Raw genomic sequence first — 12,201 nt, 5'->3', positions numbered from 1 at the left:
CCTATTTATTCAGCACTGCAGATGTCTCACAGTGTGGAAATACAGGAAATAAGGATAAGATGTTTCCTTATTGTCCAAGTACTTGAAATATATTTCCACCACTAGATGGAGACATAATCATAACTGACAAAATTCACTTTCCTCTTCAAAAAGAAAAAAGGACATCACCCTCTAATAACTGCATATGGAAAAGAACATATGCATTAGCTATACAATATGATAATTTGAAAAATCTTGTTTTAAATAATTATATAAAGATATAAAACAATGACGTGAAAATTACAATAACTCTCAAATTCAGTATAATTCCTGTACTTCTGATGATGAAGATAAATAATTTCACTTGTTCCTCTTTCTGAGGCATCAAAAAAGATAAATTACAAATTTATCAGAAATTATAAGTCTAGATGATTCCTAGTTTTCCTAAAACCTAAAGACAACACAGTGCTTTTTGTCTCAATAATTTTTCTACATGAATAGTTCTTTTGTCTTGATTTACATTGGGGTTTTTCCCCCCCCCCTACAGTAAATAATTCTGTTTTCTTGGGAGCAGTGTGGCATACTGTCCTATCACAAATTACCTAAACTTAGTGAAAGGCCTTTTTCTCTGAGTGGGACTTTCAGTAGGGGAAAGCCTGGACCGGCTGCTTAACTGTAAGCCAACCTGGTTAAAATATATTTCCCATCATCTCTCCTACAAAGACTCTCAGAAGCATATTATATAAAAGTCATTCTATGGTTTGTAACATATCCCCTGAAAGTATGGGCTTCTGAATAGTTATTTTAATAATGTTAGCCCTGGTTATAATATTCAAATTCATGTATGTTTTATCAAAGATATAGGTACTTGTGAGTCTTATTTTTAAGGAAGAGCTTTGAAATTTTGTTTATTCCCATTATTCAAAAGATAAAGTAAAATCCAGAGTTTTGTTGAATTCCTTATTCAAGAGGAGAATTAAGAGTCTATGTCTCTTTTAAATTAACAACTGTTTGAGGGTTGAATGATTAAGCTGAGGTGGGGTGTATGCTGACAAATGTAAGATCAACCTCCATCTGGGGCTCAGAGGGAAGGCTGTCTGCTTCCATCGCTCCCTGTTGCTGTTTGTTACTGAGGTTGGATCCAGTTGGATTTTTTTTTTATAATGACATGATGAAGTCTACAAGCCTTTGAACTTGAAGGTGGGTTATTAAATTCCTAAGTTCTGCATTTCTGGTGGGATACCTCACCTGATTTGAACCCTAGTCTGATTAAAGGCAGGCAACAGGTTTCTTTGGGCAAAGTGAGGGCCCAGAACGGAGGTTTTGTTTTTGCAGTGTGAGTGGACAGCAGTGGAGCTCTGGAGCTCTGTAGACTAACCTCTGACCTCCCCAGATACTTTGCTTGGTATCAGGACACTGCCACCCCCTGGTGGATAAATATCCAGTGTTATGGTCTAGTTCCCCAAAGCTCACTCCTGGCAGTGATTAGGAACCTGTGGGTAGAACAGTCCTCTGCAACGCCAGCCTCTACTTGCCCAGTTTCAGAGTTAGTTATCTCTTTCCCTTTTTTCTTTGGGCAAAAAGGATAACCATAACCTCCACTTTGCACAAGCATTTGATGGAATTCTACCACTGAAGATGATTGTTTTTTCTTCCCTGAATTAAAAGGTGGGGAATGGGGTATCCAAGTGAAATTCATGATTTATAAATAGGGGCTCTAGTCTTTTAGAAACAGATTAGTTTCAGGATCTGCATATTTCCTGAGAAGTGAAATGAGTATATTGAAGATAACCCTGATGTATTCTGAATATGACCCAGGGAAAGTTGATCAAGATCAGTTTATGTGCCTATTTCTTTAATAGAAAGGCAATAATGTCTTTTGAATACGATGGAATTTCCATAGTATTAGTATTAAAAAGAGGACTAAATGCATATGTAAATCTGGGAGGAGTCTCTAAAATTCAAAAAAAAAATTAAAAAACAAGATAACATTCCTAATATTTTAAATGTGCTAACTCTGAAACTACAGCAATAAAACTACAGCAAACCCCTCTGTAGAATAGATGAAAATGTTAAGTACATGCATTGCAGCCACTGTGTTTGCAAAGACAACAATTATTTATATAGGATCAAGAAATTAGTATTTAGACAAGCAAGTCTTAAAATATTTTCTCTATTTGAAAATGTTGCCTTCCAAGTAAAAATACCGACTTATTAAATGTTATAGCATCATTGGATAAAGAAATAGTGCACTTTGATGAGAGGAGAAATAAAATACATACACATAGCTGTGTAGAAAAACTTAAATTATGAATGAAAATGTTTTTCTGTCCTAGTATTAACACTTTCTATCCTTAATCTACAGTTAAAGCCCTCTGTGTCATTGCTGAATTACAACATAAAGAAAAACAACATATTAATTAGCAGCAATCCAGTAATTAATAGTCATGAAAAGGCCAAAAGAGAAAAACATTGGAGGCATTAGGCCTAAACTGTTTTCTGCAGTAAAAAGATAACATTTAATCAAGTAACATACATATAAATAACTTTAGAGATATGCTTTATTTTTATTTACTTATATTTATTTTGATATAGTTATAGCTTATTATGTCCCAGGCACTATTTTAAGCAGTCTACAAATATTGACAAATTTAATACTCACAAAAATCCTGTGAGGTTCTACTATAAGATTTCTAGATGAGGGAACAGAGAGGTTAAATACCTTGCACAAAGTAACACTGCTAATGATCTCAACGTACAGTTGACCCTTGAACAACTTGGGGGTCCTTCACGCACTTGAAAATCCTCATATAATTTTACAGCCAACCCTCTGGATCTGAGGTTCTGCACCCAAGGATTCAAACAACTGCAGATCGTGTAGCATGATAGTATGTATTTTGTGAAAAACACACACACATAAGTAGACCCACACAGTTCAAACTCATGTTGTTTAAGGGTCAACTGTACTTTTCAGTTTAAAAATTAATAATATAAAATGTCCTTTTGAAATATACTTAAAGTGAATTTATCTAGTCGTCTATAAACTAATACAGTATAAACAGTAAATACTATACTTAGCCGTTGTATTAGCTTGAGCTGCCATAACAAAATGCCATAGACTGAGTTGCTTAAACAACAGAAATTAATTTTCTCACCTTTCTAGAAGGTAGAAGCCAAAGTCAGAGTGCCAGCCAGCATGGTCAGTTTTTGGTGAGGGCCCTCTTCCTGGCTTGTAGATGGCCACTTTCTCACTGTGTCCTCATACAGTAAAGAGGGAAGGAGGAAAGCAGAAAGAGAGAGAGAGAGGGGGAGGTTCATGCTCTCTGGGGTTTCATATTGTAAGGATACTCATCGCACATGAGGGCCCTGCCTTCATGACCTCATCTCAACCTCATTACCTCCCAAAGGCCTTATCTGTAAATATCATCTCATTTGGGGTTGGGAATTCAGTGAGGACAAAACCAGTCCCTAGCAGCCATCTTACAAGTGACACTCCCACAGTGAAATGACCATTGAGATGCTACTAAATCCTGCAACTCCTCCTTAATCAGTAAAGATCCAATTATTTTTGATATAGGTTTTATGTAACTATTTTTTTCAATAACACTGCATTGAAGAAGCTGAGCCTGTGTTATTTATTGTATTAGATCTACTGGAGATTATTTATATATTTCCAGTGCAGAGTTCTGGGCTACCAACTACCACCAACCCTGCGGCTTATGAATGTGTACGGGACCCTGGGACAGCTCTCACCTATTTGTTCCAACTGTGGTGCTACCTCTGGCACCTCTGGAAGATGGCACCTGAGGATGGTGAGAGTGGTAGCCAATGTCCTTTATCCTCTGTTCCCCCCTTTATGGCATCCAGAACAGTCACCCACTTCCTCTACTGGTCCATGTGTAAGGCATTATTCAGGGGTGGCCACTTCCATCCCTCCCTCAGAACTTTCTAGATTATTACTCCACAAAGCCAATGAGATCTTCTCAATTCTCTCTCTTGCATCCAACCCACATAGAGATATTGTGCTATGCTTGGACAGTCTTAGGCCATTCTGGAGAAGAGATAGGCATTCTTACAGGAATAGGCTGCTTTTTCACTTCTCCCACTCCAGCTGATGGAAGGCAGGGATTCAGTCCACGTTAAAAAAAGATTCCATTCTAAGAGCGCAGTGATTATGGTGTAAAAAGTCCAAGGCTAAGACACATAATAAATTCCAAATGCTAAATATAGCACAACTAGAAAATGAAGTATTATTTACATTTTTCCTGGCTGGATAACACTTGCATTTGTAGTTATCATCAATGAAGCCAATATTATAAGGTTGATGACCTTGGAGAGTCATTGAAAGCCAGTGTTCATTGAGAAATGGAATATTTCCTGCCATATCAGTAAATAAAGGATGTCACAGTCATCAGCAATTGCAGCCCTCCAACGTGAGTAGGAAACTCAGGAAGGAAAGAATACCTGCCATCTAGCAGCCATCAGACTGCAGCCACTTCCTATGGTGAGCCCTGAGGAAACTCAGGATGTGTCCAGTATCTGGATACTGGACCCAGATAGCTGAAGTGCATATCAAAGGAATGATTTTGGTGAGCCCAAACTCTTGCATCTTCCCATATATAGAAAAGCACTAAATTCCTTAACTTGGGATATCTGGTTTTCTTTAATTTACAATAATCTTTTGATGTTCCTCACTACCTGCCCTTTGTTGCAAAACTATATAACCTGATTCCCGAGCTCGCCTCCTCAGCAGTTCCCTCAGGGTTACTTGAGATGCTGCCTCCCAGGCTTGAAGTCTTAAAAATTCCTGCTGAATAAAACATAACTCTCAACTTTTAGGTTTTAAGTCTACATCATGGATAGTATAATGGATAACCAATGTAATGAGTCATGATATAATTAACAATGAATAAATGATATTAGGGAAACACAGGGATAGGAAGATCTATATCAATATAAACAGGTTCTAAAGAGCCATTGCACTGGGAGTAGTAACAATGTTGCCATCTTTTTCTGCCAGTAGGGGATATGAAATTACCCAAGAAGAGCATAATAGGCATATTCGTCAATAAAAAATTGTGGAGAATCTAGCAGCAAATGGAGAGAAATCTTCTTCAAATTATTGAATATTCTGAAAGTAAAAGTAACATGGTTAAAGTTTTATGTCTAAAAGTTAATTCAGCATCAATGTGTGCATTAAATAATGAAATAGTACCTGAAACTTAAAAAAAAAATACCCTTTATCCACATGAATTAAGTTGGCTTTGGAAATGACACCTATTACACATTTTCTGCCCAGCAATCCTCTCCCCTGGAAACTGACATGGCTGATCCGCAAAGTCACCAGGTTGGATGTTGTGATGAAATATTGTTGCATCGCGACATCATGTCTCTGGCCAAAGAGACTGACCTAAGGGTTGATTGGCCCTTGACTGACCAGTGTCTGCATCTGTTCCCTAAAATGTGGTTGGGTCGAAGAGATTCCACCTTCAGTCTGGGTGTGTCTCCTGAAAACAAATGCCAAACTTGGGAACTGTTGGTTGTCGTGTCTCCTGCCATATATGGTCAAAGTAGCAGGAGGATCTGTGCTAAGAAAGACAAAAAAAAAAAAAAAAAGCAGGCACACAGGAGAGTTGGAGAGAGAGCTCTGGCTGCTTTTCCTGTACCAGATCCCACTGTTTGAAGACAGCTATATGATTGTCAATGGGGTCCGTGTGACCCCTAATCCTTACAATATCCCCTCACACACATGAGCACAATTGTTTTTAAGTTTCATTGAGTTGATTTCTGTAACCTACCAAAAGTGGGTCTTAAGAAAACCACAACTAAAACAATCAAAATCACCTATTAAGCTTCTTTTATTATAAGAAGAAGTCAGGAAAAATAAAACCCAATAATTGTAAAGCATTGGTGTTATATGTAAATTTCTTCTTGGGTTTTTAAATACCAAAAACTATATGATTGAAAATGCTAATTTTATTTATTATTTCATTAAGATTTTAAGCAAACTAATAAAACGTAAGATTTTAGAAAATAGCCTATTTCAATTAAAGTGACATTTTATTCAAATTTTGATTGTGGTTTATTGAATGAATTTGCTTAAGATGATATTTTCTTCTATGCCACTTAGCTAGGAGTATCCAGGTTAAAAACAGAATTGCAAAAGTTTGGCGAGAAAGAATTCTGCAAAAACTAAAGAAGTAGGAAACTCATAAGGGAAATGATCTAGAAAAATATAAATTAAATAAATCTGGTTTCAAACTCAATTATAGTAACTTCATAAATACTAATGTACTGTAATTCAGCATTTGGTACCCAGAGACTGGGGTAGATGGACCCCTGATGTATGTACCAGAATATTTCAGACTTTAACAGAAGACACTTAAACATCTAGCTACTCATTCTGTACATATATTAATACTTATGTCTAAAACAGTGGTTCTCATACTTGGCTATGTGTAAGAGTCACCTGCGATCTTTTACAAATTCAGATTCTGTTCCTCACCACTGGAAAATCTAATTCAAATTATCTGGATCTATAACAAGGCATCAGTATTTCTGATGCGGTGAGTTTAATAAACAGCCAACTTATGGAATTACTGAGTACCTTACAGCAGGGGTCCCCAACTCCCAGGCCATGGACCTCTACCTGTCTACGGGACCTCGGCCTGTTAGAAACCGGGCTGCACAGCAGGAGGTGAACGGTGGTCCAGTGAGTGAAGCTTCATCGGCCACTCACCACTCCCCATTGTTCGCATTACTGCCTGAACAATATCCCTCCCCCGCCCCCAGTCTGTGGAAAACTTTTCTTCCACAAAACCGGTCCCTGGTGCCAAAAAAGTTGGGGACCACTGCCTTACAGAATTCTTTGTCACTGTCTGATAATTTTGTAAATATACAAGCATTATGTGTAAAAAGACAATATTAGCAATTGATTCTATTTGGTTTTTTATTAAATATAAAACTAATGGGTATACTAGGACATCTATAGGAAATCTGCTGTAAAGCTGGAGGATTACTTTCCACTATGTGGTAAAAGGAGAGAGAGTTTGAGATAAAACCTCCACAGAAGTTGCAAATGGGCTTTGAACATTCGTGTTATGTTGTATTCCTTTAAAGGTAATTTATAAAGGTTAAATGCATCTCAGTGATATTTTTAATGAGAACTATCTCATCTTCTAAAGTAGAATATTTCTAAAAGCTAGGAAGAAACAAAAATTTCTTCTTTCATAGCTCTGTGAGCACCTCATTTGAATCCTCATCAATTGTTTGATTGATTCTGCCCTCTAGATTAACACTTAATACTAGCAGAGGAAGAGAGGAAATCTGAGGAAAAAATTGTAAAAGAAGCATGATAACCCTAAAAATAAAGCAAGAAATATTTATCAGGAAACCAGCAGTAGAATTCAGAATCTATAACTGTTTATAACTCACAAAACTAGCTTATAAAATAGTTTATAACTCACAAAACTAGCTTATAAAATATTCTTACCACTGTAAGAATTTAAATAGACTAATAATTTCAACCAAAAACTATCATTTTCAGTCAACAATAAAGCAGGATAAATATCACATCACATATATATATATATATGTTCATTTTGTCATTATTTACTTATTTTTCTTAAATAAATATCTATTAAGCACCTTTAATGGATCAGTACATTGAAAGGGGTGGAAATGCAATGCTCAGTAGGATAAATATGGTTCCTGCTTTCAAGGAGTTTACAGCTGAGTGATAAGACATAAAATTAAGCAAAACATACAATTACGATAACAAAGAATGATAAGTTGTATGGAACAGTACGTGGGGGATGTGAAAGTGTGCTTTTGGTGCAGCATAAATTAAGAGACAGAGAGAGGTGAAAGGTGTGGTTAGAACAGAGGGGCAGGCAGGCAGATCATAAAAGGTCTCTGTTTTGTTTGGGTGAGAGGCAAATTATGCTCAGAGACTGAGATCGTTTTTTTTCCAATAGTCTAACACAGGTTCACTGCGGGAATTTCACAAGCCAGTAGCATACAATAATAAGTCAATCAAGAAATAACATACTCCAAACCAATGATAAATTCATCACACTATTGTTCCAGGCAAGGGGAGATAAGAGGAATAAAGTCCAAATTTAGTTCGAGAGTTTTGGTTTCTAACCGAGAACCGACGTCCAGCGGCCAGCGCAAAAAATAAAACTCTTGCTAGAGCACTGTTGCTAGGGAACCGACGCACCAGTGTTGGCTGGCCCCCTAAGCTGCTCCCAGGGTTTTCACTGGGACCTGTCACCGGGCTTGAGCCTAAGTGCCTAAGTGCCTCGCCGGGCAGGAACAGATGTCCTTTCTCTCCCTGAAACGGTTGCATGGTTTACTACCACTGCCCACCAAAAGTAGCCTGGTCACAGCAGAAGCAAATGTCTCAAGATCTTCAGAGAGCTAGATCAGCAAAGGGTAGCTTTGTCCTGACCCAAAGTTTAGGATACTCCTCACAAAATCTCTGTATCTTCAGTCTAAATGTACCCTCGTCATAGTTGCTTCCCCACATAGCTGCCGCCCCAGAGGGGCCCCTCAACATCTGACCTGCAAGTGCTTATCAACGACAACAGAAGGGATGATGACATCCTGACCTCATGCTTATAACAAAACAACTTTACTTCTAAAAATGACTTTTTTTATATTTGTCATAAACAAGTGGATTAAAACAACTCCACTTAAGTTATAAATAAGTGGATTTGAAATTATATAAAACCAATACAGGACAGTCATTAAGACTGAAATCTACAGAATAAAACTAGCATCTTGTGTGAAGGTTCTTTGGAGGAAAAGAACTGAGAGAAAATGTCACTCAAAAGTTTTGTCTTTAAAAATGAAATACTCATATATTTCATCAAAACGGGACTAAAATGTTCTGTTAAAACTCATGCTCAAAGAAAAGTTGTGATCATCAAAAAGAAAAATTAAAAACACATATTAAATAAATTCTACCTTAAAATATTTGAAATAACAAAATTTCTGAAAAAATATTTTATTTCAGTATGTGGATAAAATAAATGAAACAAGTTAAAATAAACCATCATAATTTTAACACTATGATTAAATAGAAAAAATAATGAAGCATTTTCAGGTAAAATATTTAATACAGTTTCAAAAAAATATTGATATGATCTTATCATTGCTACCCAGGTTTATGGAACACTTATCACAACACATATTCTACTAAAATGAGAATATAAATCTTAGGAAAAATTACAAAGCAACATTATTGTTTCAATCAGTCGACCATTGTTGTAGCATTATTAATTTAATAAACCACATTTTCCACACCATAATATATGATACCTTAATCATATATTAAGATCCCTCATAGAACCGAGTCGATTCCTAAATTTTGACATTTTATTTAATTACTTCAAATGTAAAATTCCTTATAATTTAATAATTTTGGTAGAATTAGAATTAACATAACATCTAAATTAACATAAAATTTTATATTTATTTCTTGATAAAAATGGTTTCCATTAGAAACATTTATTTGAAAATTCAATAAAATCTGGACAGATAATACCAGTGTAATGCTAGGAAAAATGTCTGTAACTTATTAGCCAAAATTTGAGAAAATTTCCAGATGTTTGAATTTGCCACTAAAAGACAATAAATTTAATTATCTTGGAATGATCTAATACAAGATTTAAATCAAGTGAATCTCTTCAAATCATTTCTCAATAAACTGGTATTCCCTACTACACATCAAATAGACATTAAAAAAAATAAGAAAATATAGTGATGGAATATATAAATAATGAAACCTCAAAGAGTCATACGTTGGTGGGCAGGCTATAATAATGTTAGAGGTGCAAAAGCAGTTCAGAAGTCATTCACGCTTTTTCTATTCACTTTGATACAAGTTTGTAATGAGAATAGTTAAGCATCTGAAATGAATTCTTATGAGACTTAGCTTAAATGCATAAAAGCAATGTTAAGAATTTCTTTCCCCTTATGAGAAAAATACATTATTAAAATGAAAGATTAATTTAATAGAAATACACATATACAACAAAATATATAAAATTATGAAAATTAAAAACTATTGGTGAAAGAAATAATCATGATATACTCTTAAACAGAATGTGCTAATCTTGTTTGCTTCTTAAGATCTATGTATCTATTTTTCCAGGGACAAGTGGATGGTATAGTGGACAAAAATATATAATTTTAAAACTTCTGTTGGAAGATACATACATGTTTAAAACTTGATCAGGAAAATGTTTAAAATATGTGTGTGTGATAATTTAAAATACTGTAAGCTTTGTCATTTTTAAGATGATACCTAATTCACAAATATGCTAAATTACCAAGATCTATTACCAACTAAAAAGATACTTAAGATGGATAAAGAAGATGTGGCACATATATACAATGCAATATTACCCAGCCATACAAAGAAATGAAATTGAGCTAATTTTAATGAGGTGGATGGACCTAGAGTCTGTCATACAGAGTGAAGTAAGTCAGAAAGAGAAAGACAAATACCATATGCTAACACATATATATGGAATTTAAGAAAAAAATGTCATGAAGAACCTAGGGGTAAGACAGGAATAAAGACACAGACCTACTAGAGAATGGATTTGAGGATATGGGGAGAGGGAAGGGTAAGCTGTGACAAAGTGAGAGAGTGGCATGGACATATATACACTACCAAACGTAAAATAGATAGCTAGTGGGAAGCAGCTGCATAGCACAGGGAGATCAGCTCAGTGCTTTGTGACCACCTAGAGGGGTGGGATAGGGAGGGTGGGAGGGAGACACAAAAGGGAGGAGATATGGGAACATGTGTATATGTATAACTGATTCACTTTGTTATAAAGCAGAAACTAACACACCATTGTAAAGCAATTATACTCCAATAAAGATGTTAAAAAAATAGATACTTAAGTGGATTGTAGTTTTTGCTAATTTATTTTAGTCATAATTTATAAGATGATATTATTGGACTAGAACAAATAAAATATTGACTACCCATGCCAATATTTAGATAATAATTATTGTTTTCTTTCTCTTTTAAAATGAATTTAAAATCTTGATAGTGGCCACAACTTTGAACTTCTGTAGAGAAAAAAGAGGGTATAAACTGGGAGTTACTTTTAGAGGCAGCAGAGCATGCTGATAAGTAGCACTGCTATAGAGTATCCCATTTCTACTTCTTTTTTGTGGAACCATAGGAAAGCCCTTATGTTACAGAACCAATCTTGGTGTCCTCTTGCCTGTATGCAGTAAAGCCAATATACTGACACCAGGTTGTGGTGAAGGGAAGTGAAGCATTTACTGCAAAGAGGCAGGCAAGGAGTCTGGGCAGCTCAAAACCTCAAACTCCCAATGTGTTTTAAGAAAGCATTTTTAAAGGCAAGCTGAGGGAAGGGAGTCAGAGGGTGTGTGATTAGCTTGTGCACCATTCTGTGTTTGGCTGATGGTGAAGTGACAGAATAGTGTCACAGGCATTAACATTATCAATCTTCAGGCTCTAGTCGGTCTGGGGACTACTTGCTCATGGTAATCAAGTAGTTAACATCTTCCATTTGGTGGGGGTTTTAGCATTAATTCTCCTGGCCCAACTGTTATTTTTGTCACTACATGTTCACATCCCTTGAATCGTTAATTCTTGAGCCAGGCTTTTGTGACTTAGGGAAGGCCTGGGAGACTATAGCTTTAGATTTATTCAAACACAGATTTTTAAAAGTCTTTGTCTTGTTTCCATTAAAAAATAACAATTGGTACTGTGAAGTAGAGGACAAAACCCAGTGGGAATGCTTTTAAAAGAACCTGCCTTCCTCTAACTTTTCACTGTAAACTATTCTGAACCACCTTAAATGAGGTATCTGCTGAGAAAATCTATGGATACCATGCTGTGGGAAAGCAGAAGCACTGAGAGATTGTATTTTTGTAGCTTCTACCCATTTACTTGTAGGGAACCACAGTATAGATGGATTCAGCATGCAATTGTTAATTAATTTATTGCTTTACTTAATGAAGTCCTAGGGGAGCAAAGTTCACCACGCCAAATTGTCTCTTTGGCATAAGGATTAATCTAGGCTGATTGTTTTTAAGGCCCAAAAGTCTCAGGAAGAATTTTGACCTTCCCCCTAACTGCTTAAAAGAATGTAGATAGAGGACCTGTTCCAGGAAGGGAGCTATCATCATAGATAACTATGGTATGTACTAGGCATGATAGACAGGGAG

The sequence above is a fragment of the Orcinus orca genome, chromosome 1 (genome assembly GCF_937001465.1).
Source record: "Orcinus orca chromosome 1, mOrcOrc1.1, whole genome shotgun sequence".
NCBI classification, from domain to species: domain Eukaryota; kingdom Metazoa; phylum Chordata; class Mammalia; order Artiodactyla; family Delphinidae; genus Orcinus; species Orcinus orca.
The sequence above is the reverse complement of the archived record's forward strand: the minus strand, read 5'-3'. Positions refer to the sequence as shown.